A 22,420-nucleotide genomic window follows, 5' to 3' on the forward strand; every position below is an offset into this window, starting at 1 on the left:
ATTAAATGCTATTTCACATTATTTGACCAGTAGCAGTTACACCCATCTGAACAGGTCAGCCACCTGTTTAAAGCCCGATCACAGTTGAAATCTTGAAATGAAGGGCCTTTAATGGCCAAAACATTAACCTGGACAACATTTTAACAGCTGGTTGGCTCAGATTTTATTCTTTTCATTGCATTCACATGCTGCAGTGGACAGTGGACATTTTAGCTTGAGTATTAATGTAGTATCTGAAGCACCGTCTCCACGTGTGTTTATTGACAACAGGGTTATAACCTGGACACGTTAGCTCGTCGGTATGGTAACACGTGACTGTTACTACGTGCGTCTGGCACAGACCCCGAGTCAAACATAGGGTGACCATTTCCATGACACCAAAAAGGAGGACATTATGCGGCATATCAATAAATTACTATGGTGTACATAGGACTCTGGTATACTCTTATTTATAGTACAATTTTGAGTGGTTTAAAGATTATGTTTGTGTGGCTGAATAGGAAAAAATATTAAAGTCAAGTGTTTGTTAACAGGTGGTTAATCAATACATTGTGGTGTTCAAAAAGTGACCACTGAGATGAATCTTTTCAAGTGCAGAGTGCCACAAAGCATAACATGTGTGGACTTAAATGTAAACAACAATTAACAGGTAGCATATATAATTTTAAAAAAATGCCACAAAAAAATTTCCACATCAACATCAAGGCTGCTTGCTGCATATCTGGTTGCGTTATGCAGAATATGGGCCAAACAGTTTGCAGGAAAAAACTCCGCTCTTCAAGCCTAGTGCCTCAAAAAGGAGGACAAATACATGTCCGGCTTGATGCTGCGCCGGACGCCGGACAGGGCATTAAAAATCCGGACTGTCCGGCCTAAATCCGGACACCTGGTCACCCTAGAACAGCGGCGATGTTAATGAAGCAGCGTCAGGCTGCTCAACGTCAGTGAAACGCTCGGTGAAATCGCGGATTAACGTTAAATATATGACGAGCCGCGAGCGATGCAGCTACAACCTATCTACCTATAAGCTATATTACCCTCGTATTTTGATCCCGTCCGTCCGTCTTCGTCTTCGTCTTCTTCGTCTTCGTCTTCTTCTTCTTCTGGCCCACCAGGTGAATTAAGTGCTATTGGCGGAGTTACAATGCATTGTAGGCTACCGCCACCTACTGCACCGGAGTTGTAACTACAAGGTACATTCACAGACAGAGTCCCATTGCTTTTATGAGCGGTCGAGCGAGTCAAAAGCCGAAAAATCCATTTGTGGCGGACGTAATTCTTTCGTGGCGGGCCGCCACAAATAAATTAATTTGTGGGAAACACTGATATATATATACATACAAATAAATAAAACAAATACTTGAATTTCAGTGTTCATTTATTTACACATATACACACATAACACTCTTCTCTACTCATTGTTGTATTTGAAAGTGCAATGCTTTGCAGCCAGTAGCACAGCTTTTGAAGGAGCATAGGTATGGGCAGTGTAATATTCTGGGTTGGAGTCAATAACCAGGCGAGGTGACGAAGTTACGTCTCTTTACATCATACTTCAGAACCGACTCCCACACTTGCCGTCATGGTGCGCAATACAACGTAAACCGTTGGCCAACCAAAAAGTAACCACAGAACACTATACGGTATAGTGTTCTGTGGTTACTTTTTGGTTGGCCAAGCGGACGTGACGACAGGCTGTCCTCACTCAAGTCGCACGGACCAGGAGGGGGCGTGCCTTAAGTCCGGCTGGAAATCGGAAGAAATTTGGGAGAATGGTTGTCCCGGGAGATTTTCGGGAGACGTACTGAAATTCAGGAGTCTCCCAGAAAATTCCGGAGGGTTGGCAAGTATGTATTAGTGTTCCTCAAGGTTCCATTTTAGGTCCTCTCTTTTTCATTATTTGAGCTAATCAACAATGGCCTGCGAGTTCAGATAAACTTGTCAGGGACTCACTTTTTTGCAGCGGATTCTTAAAAACACCAGTGTTGTTGTTGTAGAGATGATCTTTGTCTAGCTTTTTTGTAAAAAGGTCCTTATAAATCGCAGAGCGCTCCCGTAATTGACAAAATAAATATACCAAAATCAAATGACTACTGTACAGTACACTGGTTCTCCAGAATATACAAAATAAGACTAATGGTAAAGCGAGATGTCAGGCCCCGTTGTCTTTAACTTTCTGGAAAAGTGGTTCCGAAACAATTTAGTGAAATATTCCTGCCTTAGAACATCCCCTGATTTACAACACAAAATATTATTAAAATCTAGGTTCATAAATATGATGTAATAAAAAAAAGTTGTATCTACCCCAAAACAAACACTAAAGCAGGAGTATTGTGTCAAAACAGTGCCAAATTCCTCACATGTAAAAAACACAATCTGCCGCATGTAGAAAGACATATCAAGAGTGAAAAGTCAGCGTTCGAGTCCGCGCGTGAGCAAAAAGAAACACAGAGATGAGTGTAAAATTAGTCCACACGTGCAAATTGTGTGAATGATTTTAATGTGCAAGGATTTTGCCACTGTTTTGACGCCATACAAGACTTTTTGAAAATCTCCACTCTGGGCGGAGGTTTGTGAAAGCTCTGTTAAGTACAAAGAATGATGTTTGTGTGTGGACAAGAGGCCAAAATGAATAAAAAACATGTGTGTTGACAATATATGTATTTGTGTGGACATGGTGTCTGTGATTGATGAAACTAGGCTCTTATTCCTGTCGCCATAACAAAACAAAAAAAATGATTCCACTGTTCTTTGTGGTAAAATTGGTTTCTGTGTCAGTCAAAATCGCTGTACTTGCATATTTCCTCTTCAAATACTTGGTAGAAATGGGAGTTGAAACAGCCTCACCTTACCTCACCCACACACATACTGCATTGATGCATGCAATTGCAATGTTCCTGTTGCTGTCTGTGTATCTGTGTCTCCGATATAATGTTTGCAGAAGAGTTTATTATACAGTACATTCAGACGTTCTACAGTCTGGTAATTATATTTGAGACATGTGTGTGGCATATTTAGTCTAAAAAAAAAAGGCATAAAATATGAACCATGCAGATGTGAGCCCAGTGTCAGAGTATGTTGGTGGTGAACCCCAAGATGCAGGCTTGCTACAAGAAAACATGATTTAATTTAACACTATAGCAAAAAAACAAACAAAAGGGTACAAACAAAAGGCGCGCACAAGGTGGAAAACAAACTTGGCTATGAACTAAAATAGCACAAAGGCTAACTGTCGACAAGAAACAAAAACACTTACTGTGACACGAAGGAACTATGACATGAGCAGAGTGAAAAAAAGTAGACAGAGCTACAACGACAAGTATTATGACAGGTAGTAGTGACAACAAGTATTAGCGACAATGACAATAATCCAGCACTGACTGGAGAGGAAGGCAGGTTCAAATAGCAGCTGGCTGATTGACACCAGGTGTGGCCAGATGCCAATCAGCTACAGCTGGGGGGACAAAGCACTCAGGGAGATAATCAGGAAATAACCAAAATAAGAGCGCTGACAGGAAACAAAGACAGGAAAAACCAAAACCTAACTGAACTGTCAGTGACAAACCTGACACCCAGGTGCGTTTGTTCTATTAGAGGCTTTACCAGCAGCTACAAAAGGTCATTCTCTGCACTAAAATACAAACAGTTGGTGCAGGACAAATCCAGGAGGACTTTCTGTTTTGCCGATAATCTCAGTTGAAACTTTTTTTTGATTTGATCTAAAACAGATCTATGGTGTGGCTCAGTTGATAGAGTGGCTGTGCCAGAAACCTGAGCGTTCCTGGTTCAATCCCCGGCTTTCACCATCCTAGTCACGTCATAGTCACTCTTGCTCCTGATGGGTCGTGGTTAGGGCCATGCATGGCAGCTTCCACCACCAGTGTGTGAATGAGTGAATGTGGAAATAGTGTCAAAGCGCTTTGAGTACCTTGAAGGTAGAAAAGCGCTATACAAGTATAACCCATTTACCATTTTGTAAATCAAAGATGCTGCTAAGTTTTACTGCCCAGCTAGCAGTCCACCAGAAACTCTCTCGATACTTATCATGGCTTATTCACCCCCTGTTGCAATATTTAACGGATTAGGATAGGGTTGTACGGTTTACCATATTAGTATAGTACCGCGATACTAATTAATAATTTTCGGTACGATATCGTCTCTGAAACGTACCGCGTCAAAGTCACATTGTGTCATTCATATGCTGATATTATAGTAGGTATCAATAGTATTGACATCTGGACGATCACCTCTACTTTACATTGAAGCTTTAGCGCTTGGTTTCTTGCATCGTCCTGCTCGGTGTGTATGTGTGTAGCATGCTTGGTATTAATTGTCATCTAGTCATCCAGTGATGAAGTTACTAGGAAGAAACTTAATTTTAAATCATGTGAAATGTCTGCGAAAACGCAGAAATCCATTTTTTAAGCATTCATTTTCACGTCAAAATATCACAACTGTTATGATCCGCTGCCCGGATCATAGTTTGTTTATGTTTGAGTCACATGTGTTTTCAGCACCTTGAGTTTTGTTTGTGTCTGGTGCCATTCTACTGTAACGACGAGGTCGCATCGTGATGCGGGTGTTGTTCTCCCAAGGATGCAGACGGCTTCGGACACAGCTTGCAGGTAGGAATATGATTTATTTAAAATATAAATCATACGATGAATAAACAGAAGACATGCACGTAGCACAAAAGGCAAAAACAAAAGGGCTAGCGTGGGAGCTAGCAAACCAAAATAGCCTAGCGTGAAAACTAGCAGCTAAAGAACAGGAAATAAACGTCGTCATCAGTTTGTCCTTACACAACTGATGACGTTGTTTATTTCCTGTTCTTTAGCGTGAAAACTAGCAGCTAAAGAACAGGAAATAAACGTCGTCATCAGTTTGTCCTTACACAACTGATGACGACGTTTATTTCCTGTTCTTTAGCTGCTAGTTTTCACGCTAGGCTATTTTGGTTTGCTAGCTCCCACGCTAGCCCTTTTGTTTTTGCCTTTTGTGCTACGTGCATGTCTTCTGTTTATTCATCGTATGATTTATATTTTAAATAAATTATATTCCTACCTGCAAGCTGTGTCCGAAGCCGTCTGCATCCTTGGGAGAACAACACCCGCATCATGATGCAACCTCGTCGTTACAGTAGAATGGCAACAGAAACAAACGAAACTCAAGGTGCTGAAAACACATGTGACTCAAACATAAACAAACTATGATCCTATGATTTTTATGAAACATCTAAAAAAGAGGTTCAAAACAAAATGTGTTAAATGCTCGCCTCACCTGTAGGTACTCGCTGTTCCTCTTGCCTAAACACCGCACTTAGTTGCAGGACGGGGAGACGATCGGTTTGTCAAATGTAGTTTGTCCAAGCCACAACGTCTATGGCTTTCTAGTTTGCTGCTAATCATATTGGGAACACTGTTAGTTCTGAACCAGTTGTAGTTCTAGAGCGTTTATTAGTAGCCACCGAAAATTTGACGGATTGTAATCAGAGGTCACAACACTGGAAGTTTATTACCCGAGGGAGCATGGAGGTAGGATAGAGTTGCCAAATGGGAAATGTTTTCGAGGTTATTTGCATGCATCTTATAGATTTTAGATTATATTTTCAATGATAATAATGTTAATACATTATCTAAAAAAACTGAACATTATGTGGTACATTACAGGGAACATGTAAATGTAAATAAAACAGCCAAAAAAGATTGGTAGATGAGAATAAACCTGAAGGTAAAATGTAGTGCAGAAATGCACCCAATTGCAGGAAATGTAGTCTGGATTTGTAAAATGTTCTTTTGGGGCTTGCGTGGCAGCACTTCATACTGATAGGAGTTAGGTTTTTTTTTTTATTACTGTATTTTCCGGACTATAGAGCGCAACGAGATACAAGTCGCACCCACTAAATGTTAGAAGAAAAACAATTGTTTCCATATATTAGCCGCATCGTACTATAAGCCGCAGATATACATGTTGCGAAATGAGTTATTTACACAGTAAGATTCTGTAAATGTTTATTTACATACGTTGATTGTTTCCAAATTGTGCTTGTAACACGGCAGTAAAACGGCTGACCAAACCAAACAGAAGTGATCGTCATGGACCCACTAACTGCGGAAGCTAGCTCTCCAATCAGCTAAACAGACTCAATAACTTGGTGAATTTACTGAAGAATTTGTCAAACTGAAACTATACAAAAACAATGCTGTTGCAATTTAATAATACTAACACAGACACTCGTAAACGTGTTAGCATATTAGCTAATGCTAACGACGCTACCGTCATTACATTACGCGTACAAATATGCATGAAAACACTCCCACAGACATCACACATGGGACGGTTTAGAAAGTATGATAATTTTTAATTATACTGTGAAACTTACAAAAGTAGCTGATGAATGAAGAATGCATACAATTAGAAACGCTATGGACGACTAGAAGACTGAACGTCATGTAGATTGGAAACAATTTTTAAAAAGCACAACTGATAAATATAGCACCTGCAGTGAGCAAATGTGTCCAAAAGATCACACCATACTACAATCAGCGAAGAAAAATACGTAAATTAGTCGGCCCGTCTTATAAGCTGCAGGGTTCAAAGTTTAGGACAAAAGTAGCGGCTTATTGTCAGGAATTTATGGTAGTAAACTTGAGTGTTTGCATGACTTGTCTGGCCCAGGCTTCTATCCTGCCATCCATGCCCAGTATGTGGTTCACATGTTGAATTACATGCAAAAACACATGGAAGACAAACTTCAAAGACATAGACTCGCTTCTCAAACCACACGCACATTAACACATTTTCTGAGCAGGTGTATCCATACGCCCTAGAGACACACTCAAGCCAAAATAACCAGTGCAATTGGCTGCACAGCCAATAAAACAAAACAGCCTGTTTCACTACTTTGTCTAGACAGAATCTTTTTTCTGTAACAACCTTCCCAGAACCAGTCTGGGGAAACATTGTAAGCTGGTATGATTATATGTTATGTCATTTGCATTCACTTAAGATAATTGCAATAGCAGCTGGAATACAAACGGTTTCACTAATGCTTATGATACATTTATTGGACACAACTGGAGGAAGAAAACAAGGATTTGCAGAGCCTCTCCTCCACCTGGACCTTACAAGGTAGCTCAGTCAAAGCATGATGCAGGTTAGATGGTTGTGTACGATCTTGTGCTTACAAAAAGACCACTGATGGTGGTGGTGGGGAGTGGCTCGGTTGGTAGAGCGGCTGTGCCAGCAATTTGAGGGTTCCAGGTTTGATTCCCGCTTTTGCCATCCTAGACACTGCCCTTGTGTTCTTGAGCAAGACACTCAACCCACCTGGTCCCAGTGCCAAACACACTGGTTTAAATGTACTGTAGCTTAAAGATGGAGATAATGGGTTTCACTAAATAAAGCGCTTTGAGTCTTGAGAGAAAAAGCGCTTTATGAATATAATTCACTTCACACTTCATCATTTCTACAAGTAAATGTAGACCTCATCATCATCATCATAGCAGTCTGTAGGGCGCGACAATGACTATTTAATTTTGGTCTGATCATAGACCAGGTTGCAGTGTCGATCTTCAGTTCCCTCAAATTCCGTTTAACGGTGTCCTTGTAATGTAGCCTTGGCCTCCCTCGGTTTTGTTTTCCTTCCTCCAGCTGTGAGTAGAGCAGATGCCGATGGAGCCGCTCGTGGCTCATTCTCTCTACATGCCCGACCCATCTCAGGTTCGTTTGGGTCTGCATGTAATCCATCGATGGCAGTCCAGCACGACTCAGGACCTAAGTGTTCGGGATTTTGTCTCTCCAGAAGATGCTCATGATGGCCCGAAAGTGGCTTGCCTTTTCTGTTCCACTGCACGAATTTCATCCTCGATCATCTTCCATTGGTCCGGTTGTAATGTGTCTAAGAACTGCCGAAAGTCTTGACTAGGTGGCTCCATTTCCCACACGAAGTCTTCGTAAACAGGTATGAATTTGTCTGGCTGGTATGTTGGACTGTTCTGTTTCAAAGGCGTTTGATGGGAATTTATACCTCCCAAAGTCTCCACCTTTGGAGGTTCTGGAAGTACCTCTGGCGAGATCTGTTCATTCAACCTGTTTAGAAGCATTCTTGAGAAGATTTAACTGACAATGGTTAAGAGTGAGATGCCTCAATAATTCCCACATTCTCTTCTGTCTTCTTTCTTGAGCAGTGGTACAATGCTGGCATCCTTCCACTCCTGGGGTATCTGATGAGTTGCCCAGATATCTTTGATCATCTTATGCAGACAGGTCAACAACTGGGCACCCCAGACTTCCACACTTCAGTTGGAATGCCGTCACGACCAGGGACTTTATCTTCCTGCATTGTTTTGATTGCGCTCGTTAATTCGGAGATATCAGGTGGCTCATCCAGGCTCTCTACTACCGGGCGCTGTGCTATAGCATTTGTGGCTTCCTTTGCTAAATCTCCAGGGTAGTTAAGCGGTTCCTCAAAATGATCTGCAAATCCCATGGTACCGGACCTTATTTCGAGTCCTTCTCTGCTTTCTCGGCCGGCGGCGCCTCCTGGCTGGTACCTTCATCGCCCTCTCCATCCTCGCCCTCTCCTGGAACTTGAGGTGGCTGCTGTCTGTGTTGTTTGAGTTGTTTTTGGGGATGTTGATTGAGTACAGGAACCTCATCCTTGTGCTTTATAGTTAAGTCTATTATATCCTCTTTAGTCATTTTAACATCTTCACTACCTCTGACAGAATCCATTTGCCTCTTCTGTTCCACTGCACAAATGTCATCCTCGATCATCTTCCGTTGGTCCGGCTGTAATGTGTCTAAGAAATGCTGAAAGTCCTGTTGCTTGAGTACAGCAACCTTGTCCTTGTGCTTTATAGTTAAGTCTATTATATCCGCTTCAGCCTTGTCAGTGTTCGCGCTAGCTCTGAGAGAATCCACTTGCCTCTTCTGTTCCACTGCACAAATTCCATCCTTGATCATCTTCCGTTGGTCCGGCTGTAATGTGTACTGTGAGAACTGCTGAAAGTCCTGACTCGGTGGCTCCATTTCCCACACAAAGTCTTCGTAAACAGTTATGAATTTGTCTGGCTGGTATGTTGGACTGTTCTGTTTCAAAGGAGTTTGGTGGGAATGTATACCTCCCAAAGTCTCCACATTTGGAGGTGTCGAAATCGCCACTTTGCCATCCAGCGCCAACTGCAGTGTGGCGTGCACCTTCCACACCTCTGCTGTCCTCAGATGCTCAGAAAACTTGTGTGGACTCCAAGTGATGGGCAAGATACCTGTGTCCTTCTCTCTTTACAATTTCATTCCTGTAGTTCTATAGCCCCAACTGATAAAACAAGCTGGGAAAGTCTCTACAATTACATCAAATGTCTCCCTCATTAGTTCACTCCATTAAACCCTGGGATGATGTGGCGACTTGTCCAGGGTTTACCCCGCCATCCGCCTGGTTGCAACTGGGATAGTCTCCAGCCTCCCCGCAACCCCGAGAAGGCCAAGTGGCAGAAAAATGATGGATAGACTTCATGAGTTGTGGCATGGCATTGTGGGAAGAGCGGCCGTGCAAGAAACCTGAGGGTTGCAGGTTCGCTCCCCGCCTCTTTCCATCCAAATCGCTGCTGTTGTGTCCTTGGGCAGGACACTTCACCCTTGCCCCCAGTGCCGCTCACACTGGTGAATGAATGATGAATGATAGGTGGTGGTCGGAGGGGCCGTAGGCGCAAACTGGCAGCCACGCTTCCGTCAGTCTACCCCAGGGCAGCTGTGGCTACAAATGTAGCTTACCACCACCAGGTGTGAATGAATGATGGTTTCCCACTTCTCTGTGAAGCGCTTTGAATGTCTAGAAAAGCGCTATATAAATCTAATCCATTATTATTATTATTAAACAACTCTGAACAAAATAACCAACTCAAAGTATCTTATTTCTCAAAACCACACTCCTCTACAGAGTCCAGGCAGTCTTTTTTCCCCCCAACAGTTAAAACAAGCTGGGAAAGTCTCAATTTATATGCTGCAAAGAGAACAACACACATTATCAACATGAAAAAATAAAATCTACAAAGGCAATGATGCAATTTAGCAACGTTTTGCTATGAGTGCACACAAACACGGATATTTTCCAAAATACACATTTCCACCACTCTGGCGTCAAAACTAAAATAGCCACCCATATGAGTGGAGTTTTAAAAACCCTCTCTATTCATATTAAACATATTAACAGATTGCAGTGCTCCTTTTGTCCAATCAGAAGCCTGAAGAATCAACCACAGCTGACTCGGTCGCATTACAGCGTCTCTCATCGGCCTCTAGCTAAAAGTTGGGTTCTGAAACCTGACGTTTTGGGTTTTGTTAACCTTTTACACCTTGTCCAAATATTTCCCTAAAGTTGATCTTATCAGGCTTTAGTCACAATTAGATTTAATGTAGACACTTTTCTACAGCAATAGAACTTTGCTCTGGTTTATTTTACTAGCAATATATATCTATTTGATCTACCTATATCCATGTCATGTTTGAGCAGGAGTCAAAAAAATGGCAAAGGATTTGAAATGTCAGGAAGTTTTATGCCATCTGAACTGTTGCTTTTTGTACCATTTTACTTCTGAAATCAGATAACATATGGTAATTGTAGTTAGTTTGCAAAAACAAAGACAACAGCTTCAGTTTTACAACTTAAAAAAAATAAAAATAATAATAATTTCTTTGTTGTGAATTCCATGTCATATGTATCGGACCAGAATTGAATGCAACATTATAAAACTGGACATCCTCATTGTTCTTCGTGCCAAATGTATAAACTATATGATGAAGAGGTTTTGCAGACACATGTTTCAAATCATGTATGTTGTGATTTATAACTTGCATGAGATAAAATACACAACATGAGATAATGAAACAGCTTTGTTACAACCACACGGCCTCACTAAACATTTAAAGTACAAAATGTGGTTCTTGGCCAACACATGTAATTATGTGGTTGATCATATTTGTGTGCAGCACTGTGAAAAACTAACCATCAACTACCCGCCCGCCTGCAAAGTGTGCATGTTTGAGGCCAAGACATCGACCTCCTGTAGAGTAGAGTGTGTCTCTAGAGGAGTGCAGGGCCTCATCTTGCACCACACGTAGATGTTGTATGGTGTGAAGACTATTTACTGTAGATATGAGGGATGTTCCGAACAGCTTTATCCTGCCGATTATAATACCGATCACCCATGAGTGAGATCGGCCGATACCAATACCAATCAGTGTGAGTGCAATAGACAATATCAACACAATATTTAAACTACTTCCTTATTTTTCTTTTATTACATAAAATTGTTTTGGCAAAACAAAGTCAATAGTTCATAGTATTAAACAAAAGCAAAAACTACTATCAGTTACTCCTTTTGCCCTCAAAGTCCTTCTATGCCAGGGAATTATTCCCTGAGTTTGTAAACATCAACAAAAACAACAAAAAATTATTTTGAAAAAATAAAGATATTAACTTATTCACTCCAGTATAAACTAGTGTTGTCCCCATACCAGTATTTTTGTACCGGTACCAAAATGTATTTCGATTCTTTTTGGTAATTTTCTAAATAAGGGGGATCACAAAAATGGCATTATTGGCTTTATTTTAACAAAAAATCTTATGGTACATTAAACATATGTTTCTTTTTGCAATCAAAGAACAATTTGGTCCTTAAATAAAATAGTGAACATACAAGACAACTTGTCTTTTAGTAGTAAGTAAGCAAACAAAGACTCTTAATTAGTCTGCTGACATATGCAGTAACATATTTTGTCATTTCTCATTCTATTTTTGTCAAAATTATGAAGGACAAACTGTAAAAATGCATTATTAATCCACTTGTTCATTTACTGTTAATATCTGCTTACTTTCTGTTTTAACACGTTCTATCTACACTTCTGTTAAAAATTTAATAATCATTTATTCTTCAGTTGTTTGGATGTTTTACATTAGTTTTGGATGATACCCCAGATTTAGGTATCAATCCGATACCAAGTCGTTACAGGATCATACATTGGTCATATTCAATGTCCTCATGTGTCCAGGGACATATTTACTGAGTTCATAAACATAATATGAATTAAAAAAAAAGGAAAAAGGATTTTGTGACGATAAAAATATCGATGTAATCAAAGTAGTATCGACTAGATACGCTATTGTACTTGGTATCATTACAGTGGCTGTCAGGTGTAGATTCACCCATGGCATTTGTTTACATTCAGGGTGCTAACTTGCTGTTAGCGGTTAGCTATCGTATCCTCCTGTGGTATGTAGTGAAGCATGTTTAGCTATTCCTCGTCTTGCAGAGATGATACTTGTAAGAAACTTACTTTATTTGAGGCGAGGATTAGTGATTTAGAAGTACCAAAACACTGCCGACTGCGAATGGATGTTCGCTGCTGCTAGTGGTCTTAAAGTACCTCTTCCTGAGGGCGTTTCAGTGTTATAGCTTCACCTTTATCATTAGTTTTTAGGCCAAAATGCGTCCATTCTCCCTTTTCTGTCCACACACGGTGTCTGCTTGTAAGTACTCAGTGATTGTGCGCTGCCGAACATGCTCCTCTGCTCGCAAAACCAGCAATGTCACGACGTGCCGTCATGCCCGGGAACCGGTACTTTTAAAACAGATTATAGTACCATTTTTGATTCATTAGTACCGCGATACTATACCAGTACCGGTATACCGTACAACTCTAGCATAAACTGTATACGAACACCACCAATTTATGGATTGTGCCGCCCTCCTGACTGCGACAATACTGTCACACCAACAGTTGTTATATTATCCTCTCTCTTGACTCTTATTAATCTACTTGTTAATTTAATCTTAGCAACTGCTTACTTTCTGCTGTAATGTGGTTCCATCTACACTTCTTAAAACTTGACTAAGCACATTCTTATTTGTGTGGTTTAAAGTTACCTTAGCAGTTAGTTTAGAGATCAGCATGCCTGCTCCTGGCTTGCTCTTAGAGTGTAACTGGTTTAGCCTTGTCCTCCAGTGATAAAGTTACATAGGATATTGAAAAATGCTGTTTATTTCCCGTAATTGAGGTGATTATTATTAGCTTAGAGGAGCGTCTCCACACTGAATGGAGTCACATAATTACCTGCTAGCCGCTTGTCTGCTGGGGCATTAAAAATAAATGCAGTGTCAGCCAGAAGGGATCTGCGTTTGTGATCAGCATTAAAAGGCATTTATTATCAATGGTGACTACATACTTTTTTATGAAAATTGGCTGATTCTGATCTGCGGTAGTATATACAAATTGTTTTTGTTTTGAACTGAGGGACACAGCTGCTTTATTCGAAAAATACTTCACAGTGACGGCAGCCAATTTGTTAATTTAATTGTGACCCCAATCACTTTTTCCCCCGCTAGGCATAGTTGCTAGCTGTGGGAATAAAGGGGTAATACAAGCCCTTTCTATGCGATACCCAAACAGGTGTTTCCTGACTTGTGCAGCCAAGTAAGCCTCTAAGCAGGTTGATCGTGAGTGGGATCATGTTGGTATTAGACAAGATCTTCATCATTTTTTTCAACTGAGTATCTTCTTTGTCTGCGATGAGGTGGCGACTTGTCCAGGGTGTAACCCGCCTACCGCCTGAATGCAGCTGAGATAGACTGCAGCGACCCCCCGCGACCCCAAAAAGGGACAAGCGGTAGAAAATGGATGGATGGATGGATTTTCTTTGTGTTTTTAGCCAGTCCACTGAGATTTAGAAAATTGTACATTGGATTTGAATACACAGACCCCTTTAAAATGTGACCTTTGTTTTTACTGTTTGCCTAAGAAGGTAATGAAAGGACCATATAATGCAACATCGTAAAGATCTGATGTGACTGTACCAAAACAAGAGGGTTGCTTGGACGGTAGAAAGTTGAGGGTTCCAGTGTCCACCATCCTAGTCACTGCTGTTGTGTCCTTGGGAAAGAGATTGCATCCAATCAGTGCTTCCCAAACTTTAAACTTATTGTATTTAACCAATAAATGTTTGATAGCAAATTGTCAGCCCCATTGCTGTCAGTCTAGCCCAGGGCAGCTGGGGCGACAGATGTAACTCACCACTTTCAGTGTGTAAATATGGAGTGTGTGAGTAATGGGTCTCACTGTAAAGTGCTTCGGGTGTTTTTTATGCACTTGAAGTTACGCACGTTTCTGTTATTCGTAGTACAAAACCCAAAACCAGTGAAGTTGGCACTTGCAAAAAAAAACAACAGAATACAATGATTTGCAAATAATTTTCATCCTATATTCAATTGAATACACTTCAAAGACAAGATACTTAAAGTTCGAACTGGTAAACTTTGTTAATTTTTGCAAATATTAGCTCATTTGGAATTTGAGCTATTGTAAAATAAGCTGACAAACATCTGTATACTGCATACCCAGCTGTTTACTTCTCTCATGAGCAGTATTATTTAGTTGCTAAGATACGGGGAACAACTCTCTTCCACTATAGTCTTGGTAGACACCTTACTTAGTGCCTGTGTTTATCCCGGTGTGATGTTTGTATTTATCAAGGCTGTAAATAAGTCCTTCACATGTTGACATTTGTTTACGGCCATTAGGGGGAGATGACAGCTGTGAAAAAACAAAACTGCTTTCCAGAAAAAGAAAGAACTTGCTTTTTGTTGGTTTGTCTTTTATGCAAATGCTCAGGCTCCCATAGCCAAATCTACTTTTGGTTGCCAGGAGTAAAATAAACCCTTGTTTGTCGCTGTGATTAGCTTATGGCCCGGCGGTTCTATAAAACCCAAAACCAGTGAAGTTGGCACATTGTGTAAATCGTGAATAAAAACAGAATACAATGATTTGCAAATCATTTTCAACCTATATTCAATTGAATAGACTGCAAAGACAAGATACTTAACGCTCAAACTGAGAAACGTTGTTATTTTCAGCAAATATTAGCTCGTTTGGAATTTGAGGCCTGAAACATGTTTCAAAAAATCTGGCACAAGTGGCAAAAAAGACTGACAGAGTTGAGGATTACTTATCAAAAAATTTATTTGGAACATCCCACAGGTGAACAAGATAATTTGGAACAGGTGGGTGCCATGATTGGGTATAAAAGCAGCTTCCATGAAATGCTCAGTCATTCACAAACAAAGATGGGGCGAGGGTCACCACTTTGTGAACAAATGCATGAGCAAATTGTCGAACACTTTAAGAACAACATTTCTCAACGAGCTATTGCAAGGAATTTAGGGATTTCACCATCTACGGTCTGTAATATCATCAAAAGGTTGAGACAATCACTGAACGTAAGCGATGATATTACGGACCTTCAATCCCTCAGGCAGTACTGCATCAAAAACCGTGTGTAAAGGATATCACCACATGGGCTCAGGAACACTTCAGAAAACCACTGTCAGTAACTACAGTTTGTCGCTACATCTGTAAGTGCAAGTTAAAACTTTACTATGCAAAGCGAAAGCCATTTACCAACAACACCCTGAAACACCGCCGGCTTCACTGGGCCCGAGCTCATCTAAGATGGACTGATGCAAAGTGAAAAAGTGTTCTGTGGTCTGACGAGTCCACATTTCAAATTGTTTTTGGAAACTGTTGATGTCGTGTCCTCCGAACCAAAAAGGAAAAGAACCATCCGGACTGTTATAGGCGCAAAATTCAAAAGCCAGCATCTGTGATGGTATGGGGGTGATTAGTGCCCAAGCCAAGGGTAACTTACACATCTGTGAAGGTACCATTAATGCTGAAAGGTACATACAGGTTTTGGAGCAACATATGTCGCCATCCAAGCAACGTCTTTTTCATGGACGCCCCTGCTTATTTCAGCAAGACACTGCCAAGCCACATTCTGCATGTGTTACAACAGCGTGGCTTCGTAGTTAAAGAGTGCAAGTACCAAACTGTCCTGCCTGTAGTGCAGACCTGTCTACCATTGAAAATGTGTGGCGCATTGTGAAGCGTAAAATACGAAAACAGAGACCCCGGACTGTTGAACAACTTAAGCTGTAAGTCAAGCAAGAATGGGAAAGAATTCCACCTGAAAAGCTTAAAAAATTGGTCTCCTCAGTTCCCAAACGTTTACTGAGTGTTGTTAAAAGGAAAGGCCATGTAACACAGTGGTAAAAATGCCCCTGTGCCAACTTTTTGCAATGTGTTGCTGCCATTAAATTCTAAATTAATGATTATTTGCAAAAAAAATAAAAATAAGACTCTTAGTTCCAACATTAAATATCTTGTCTTTGCGGTCTATTCAATTGAATATAAGTTGAAAAGGATTTGCAAATCATTGTATTCTGTTTTTATTTACGATTTACACAACGTGCCAACTTCACCTGTCTTGGGGTTAGTAGTAATCGTAATAGTAGTAGTAACCTAATCATGACACAAATATAGGAGGATTGGTTGCAACACACGGCAAGTAAGCACACAGACACAATAAAAACATGAACACAAATAATTGAGAAATATTACACACCATATCTGAAGAAATGACTAACAGAATTACAAACTGATTTGCAGAACTGATCATTTGTGGTTTTGTTGTTTTATCTAGCAAATATTGCTGCATTTTCACATTTTTAACATGGTGTAAGCAGAAGTCAGTTACACAGTAAATGCAGTCCTCTTGCTGTAAATCATTTTGGATGAGTCAGATTGGGTATTGCATCATGAAACGCATGCAATTAGTGTCATTGCTTACACATGTCACGTGAGTACATTCAATTTATCATATTATGACGGATTCATTAAACCTATTTTGGTTAAGGAGCACAACCACAATATCTCACTTAAGCATATTTAAATGGCAACGTCCAGCAGTAGAAACTAGACTGTAAGATAAATTACCCCCATCAATCAGGACAGGAGCAGAACAGTGACATGCTGTGAGCTTCACGCTTGGTGAGGCACTGACACACGGCCCACCCTCGGCTTTTTGTGGCACCAAACAAGACTTTGTTTGTGGCCACATTTCAGTCTTTAATATTACTCGTATAACACGCTAGGGTTTATAGGGCTGACAGCAGCCTAACAATCCGCTTCGATGTTTGCGGATTGTAAAGGTGACTATGTGGGTGTTAATGCATGTCTAGAGAGCTCTCCTAACAGTTAACAACCATATTTAGAAAGTCTTCAACAAGTTTTATTTTGAAAAGGTTCCATTTATGAATAATTCCAACTTTGCGGGAATTAATTTACAAAACCCAAAACCAGTGAAATTGGCACGTTGTGTAAATCGTAAATAAAAACAGAATACAAGGATTTGCAAATCCTTTTCAACTTTTATTCAATTGAATAGACTACAAAGACAAGATATTTAATGTTCGAACTGAGAAACTAAATTATTTTTTTTGCAAATAATCATAAACTTAGAATTTAATGGCAGCAACACATTGCAAAAAAGGCACAGGGGCATTTTTACCACTGTGTTACATGGCCTTTCCTTTTAACAACACTCAGTAAACGTTTGGGAACTGAGGAGACTAATTTCTGAAGCTTTTCAGGTGGAATTCTTTCCCATTCTTGCTTTATAAACAGCTTAAGTTGTTCAACAGTCCGAGGTCTCCCTTGTAGTATTAAACATTTCATAATGTGCCAAACATTGTCAATGGGAGACAGGTCTGGGCTTCAGGCAGGCCAGTGTAGTACCCGCTCTCTTTTACTACGAAGCCACGCTGTTGTAACACGTGCAGAATGTGGCTTCGCATTGTCTTGCTGAAATAAGCAACTTTGTGTCTATAACAATCCGGAAGGTTCTTTTCCTCTTTGGTCCGGAGGACACGACATCCACAGTTTCCAAAAAAAAATTGAAATGTGGACTCGTCAGACCACAGAACACTTTTCCACTTTGCATCAGTCCATCTTAGATGAGCTCGGGCCCAGTGAAGCCGGCTGTGTTTCTGGGTGTTGTTGATCAATGGCTTTCGCTTTGTATAGTAGAGTTTTAACTTGCACTTACAGATGTAGCGACAAACTGCAGTTACTGACATTGGTTTTCTGAAGTGTTCCTGAGCTCATGTGGTGATATCCTTTACACACTGATGTCGCTTTTTGATGCAGTACCACCTGAGGCATCGAAGGTCAAGGCCTTGCCGTTTACGTGCAGTGATTTCTCCAGATTCTCGGAACATTTTGATGATATTACAGACCGTAGATGGTGAAATAGCTCATTGAGAAATGTTGTTCTTAAACTGTTCGACAATTTGTTCACACATTTGTGCACAAAGTGGTGACCCTCGCCCCATCCTTGTTTGTGAATGACTGAGCATTTCATGCTGCTTTTATACCCAATCATGGCACCTACCTGTTCCCAATTAGCTTGTTCACCTGTGGGATGTTCCAAATAATTTTTTTGATGAGTAATCCTCAACTTTGTCAGTCTTTTTTGCCACTTGTGCCAGATTTTTTGAAACATCCTTTTGATGATATTACAGACCGTAGATGGTGAAATCCCTAAATTCCTTGCAATAGCTTGTTGAGAAATGTTGTTCTTAAAGTGTTCGACAATTTGTTCACGCATTTGTTCACAAAGTGGTGACCCTTGCTCCATCCTTGTTTGTGAATGACTGAGCATTTCATGGAATCTGCTTTTATACCCGATCATGGCACCTACCTGTTCGCAATTAGCTTGTTCACCTGTGGGAAGTTCCAAATAAATTTTTTGATGAGTAATCCTCAACTTTGTCAGTCTTTTTTGCCACTTGTGCCAGATTTTTTGAAACATGTTGCAGGTCTCAAATTTCAAACGAGCTAATATTTGCTGAAAATAACAACGTTTCTCAGTTTGAGCGTTAAGTATATAGTCTTTGCAGTCTATTCAATTGAATATAGGTTGAAAATGATTTGCAAATCATTGTATTCTGTTTTTATTCACGATTTACACAATGTGCCAACTTCACTGGTTTTGGGTTTTATACAACCGCCGGGCCATAAGCTAATCACAGCGACAAACAAGGGTTTATTTTATTCCTGGCAACCAAAAGTAGATTTGGCTATGGGAGCCTGAGCGTTTGCATAAAAGACAAACCAACAAAAAGCAAGTTCTTTCTTTTTCTGGAAAGCAGTTTTGTTTTTTCACAGCTGTCATCTCCCCCTAATGGCCGTAAACTGATGTCAGCATGTGAAGGACTTATTTACAGCCCTGATAAATACAAACATCACACCGGGATAAACACGGGCACTAAGTAAGGTGTCTACCAAGACTATAGTGGAAGAGAGTAGTTCCCCGTATCTTAGCAACTAAATAATACTGCTCATGAGAGAAGTAAACAGCTGGGTATGCAGTATACAGATGTTTGTCAGTTTATTTTGCAATAGCTCAATAAAACACATACATACACAGCGCTGCCTGGCTGTAAATTTGAATGGTTGTGATTTATGCTTTATAGTCCAGTGAAAGTGCAACTGTAACAGGGTTTCTGCAAATGCTGTGTCAGCAAATCTAATTTATTTTTTTAATGCATTTTAATACCACTTAAAGGCCTACTGAAATGCGATTTTCTTATTTAAACGGGGATAGCAGGTCCATTCGATGTGTCATACTTGATCATTTCGCAATTTTGCCATATTTTTGCTGAAAGGATTTAGTAGAGAACATCGACGATAAAGTTCGCAACTTTTGGTCGCTGATAAAAAAAGCCTTGCCTGTACCGGAAGTAGCAGACGAGTAGCGTGACGTCACAGGTTGTGGAGCTCCTCACATCCGCACATTGTTTACAATCATGGCCGCCAGCAGCGAGAGCGATTCGGACCGAGGAAGCGACGATTTCCCCATTAATTTGAGCGAGGATGAAAGATTTGTGGATGAGGAAGTGAGAGTGAAGGACTAGAGGGCAGTGGGAGCGATTCAGATAGGGAAGATGCTGTGAGAGGCGGTTGGGACCTGATATTCAGCTGGGAATGACTAAAACAGTAAATAAACACAAAACATATATATACTCTATTAGCCACAACACAACCAGGCTTATATTTAATATGCCACAAATTAATCCCGCATAACAAACACCTCCCCCCTCCCGTCCATATAACCCGCCAATACAACTCAAACACCTGCACAACACACTCAATCCCACAGCCCAAAGTACCGTTCACCTCCCCAAAGTCCATACAGCACATATATTTCCCCAAAGTCCCCAAAGTTACATACGTGACATGCACATAGCGGCACGCACGTACGGGCAAGCGATCAAATGTTTGGAAGCCGCAGCTGCATGTGAACTCACGGTACCGCGTCTGCGTATCCAACTCAAAGTCCTCCTGGTAAGAGTCTTTGTTGTCCCAGTTCTCCACAGGCCAATGGTAAAGCTTGACTGTCATCTTTCGGGAATGTAAACAATGAAATACCGGCTGTGTTGTCCGGCACAACAGTCAAGGGGTGCATTCTACGGCGGGGATGTGTTATCCGGCACAACACTTGCCGCAATACAGCGCTTCCCACCTACAGCTTTCTTCTTTGCTGTCTCCATTGTTCATTGAACAAATTGCAAAAGATTCACCAACACAGATGTCCAGAATACTGTGGAATTTTGCGATGAAAACAGACGACTTAATAGCTGGCCACCATGCTGTCCCAAAATGTCCTCTACAATCCGTGACGTCACGCGCAGGCGTCATCACACCGAGATGTTTACAGCAGGATATTCCGCGCGAAATTTAAAATTGCACTTTAGTAAGCTAACCCGGCCGTATTGGCATGTGTTGCAATGTTAAGATTTCATCATTGATATATAAACTATCAGACTGCGTGGTCGGTAGCAGTGGGTTTCAGTAGGCCTTTAAAACAAATGTAATGCCCACGTCCAACTGCAGATAGTTATTATATATTGTCAAAAGCTTACAATTGTCCGTATAGACAACATTGAGAGCTTTTCACAGTGATATGCTTGAATAGATGAAAAGTTTAACTGTTATTCTCTGGTGGATTACAGATGTTTTACAAAACTGTTTAATCTGAACAGTAGGATTTGTCTGAAAAAAAGGTTTTCTGATTGGCAACAAGGGACATGTGTGTCCTGATTGCCAATCATGGACAGGTGAGGGAGCCTGCGCTCAGACCAGAGGAGGAGTGGTGGCAAATGGAGGCAAACAGGAAGTGGAAACAAAATTAAAAGCGTTGGACAGGAAATAAAATAAAATACCAGAGAGCGGTCATGGCACTGTATGAGTTAATTATGAGTTAATTAGATGGAATTATTGTCCTACAGGAATAAAAGTGTAAACATGAACATTCCTAGTGATTCGTAAATCAATAATTTAACATAACATCATTTTTTATTTTTTTCCAAGATGGCGCTGCTATAGTGGCTGCTGGTGGCAGGAGCTCTGTGCTCTTGTGTCATCCTTTTGTGTTCCTGATGTTTCCCTCTTGTTTTCATGTTTTGTTTTGTTTTTTCTTGCCTTTTGGTTCGGGATCCTTTGGGACTGAGTGACAAGGGGTGGCTCTTTCGTGACTTCTGCGGTGCTTTTTTGTGAACTTCTGGATCTGCCTCCCGGGAGCCTTTTGGCCATGTAGACCAGTTGCTGGGTCTCTGCCACACCAGAGTCCGTTTGGAGAGACTTGAGGAGATGCGGATGAAAAGACAGGGCTGAGGAGCTAGCACTGAGCGCCGGGACGGACAAGCTTCAGAGTTTGTTGGCTGAATGAGCAGGTATCGGACACCTCGGTCTCCTTGGACGCATCCTCGCTCATCCATGCGGGGCTGGACACTGGCCAAGAGTTGGTGGGCGGCCGAGGTGGGTGCTTTGTTGGGTCTGCTCCTGTCTCTGGCCATGCTCCCCCCACCCCAGCAGTGTGGAACACCGCAGAGGACACTACAGTGTGTATGTTTGGGTTTTTTTTTTTGGGTGGGGGTTTAGGGGGTTTGCTGTTGTTTTACTTTTGTAGCTGTATGTAGAAGTGGCTGGTTGCATCAGCTATGCTCTTTTAAAGGCCTACTGAAACCCACTACTACCGACCACGCAGTCTGATAGTTTATATATCAATGATAAAATCTTAACATTGCAACACATGCCAATACGGCCGGGTTAGTTTACTAAAGTACAATTTTAAATTCCGCGCGACATATCCTGCTGAAAACGTCTCGGTGTGATGAAGTCAGCGTGTGACGTCGCGGATTGTAGAGGACATTTTGAGACAGCATGGTGGCCAGCTATTAAGTCGTCTGTTTCATCTCAAAATTCCACAGTATTCTGGACATCTGTGTTGGTGAATCTTTTGCAATTTGTTCAATGAACAATGGAGACAGCAAAGAAGAAAGCTGTAGGTGGGAAGCGGTGTATTGCGGCCGACTTCAGCAACACAAACACGGCCGGTGTTTCATTGTTTACATTCCCGGAAGATGACAGTCAATCTTTACCATTGGCCTGTGGAGAACTGGGACAACAGAGACTCTTACCAGGAGGACTTTGAGTTGGATACGCAGACACAGTACCGTGAGTACGC

This window comes from Nerophis lumbriciformis, linkage group LG04 (genome assembly GCF_033978685.3).
Source record: "Nerophis lumbriciformis linkage group LG04, RoL_Nlum_v2.1, whole genome shotgun sequence".
NCBI classification, from domain to species: Eukaryota; Metazoa; Chordata; class Actinopteri; order Syngnathiformes; family Syngnathidae; genus Nerophis; species Nerophis lumbriciformis.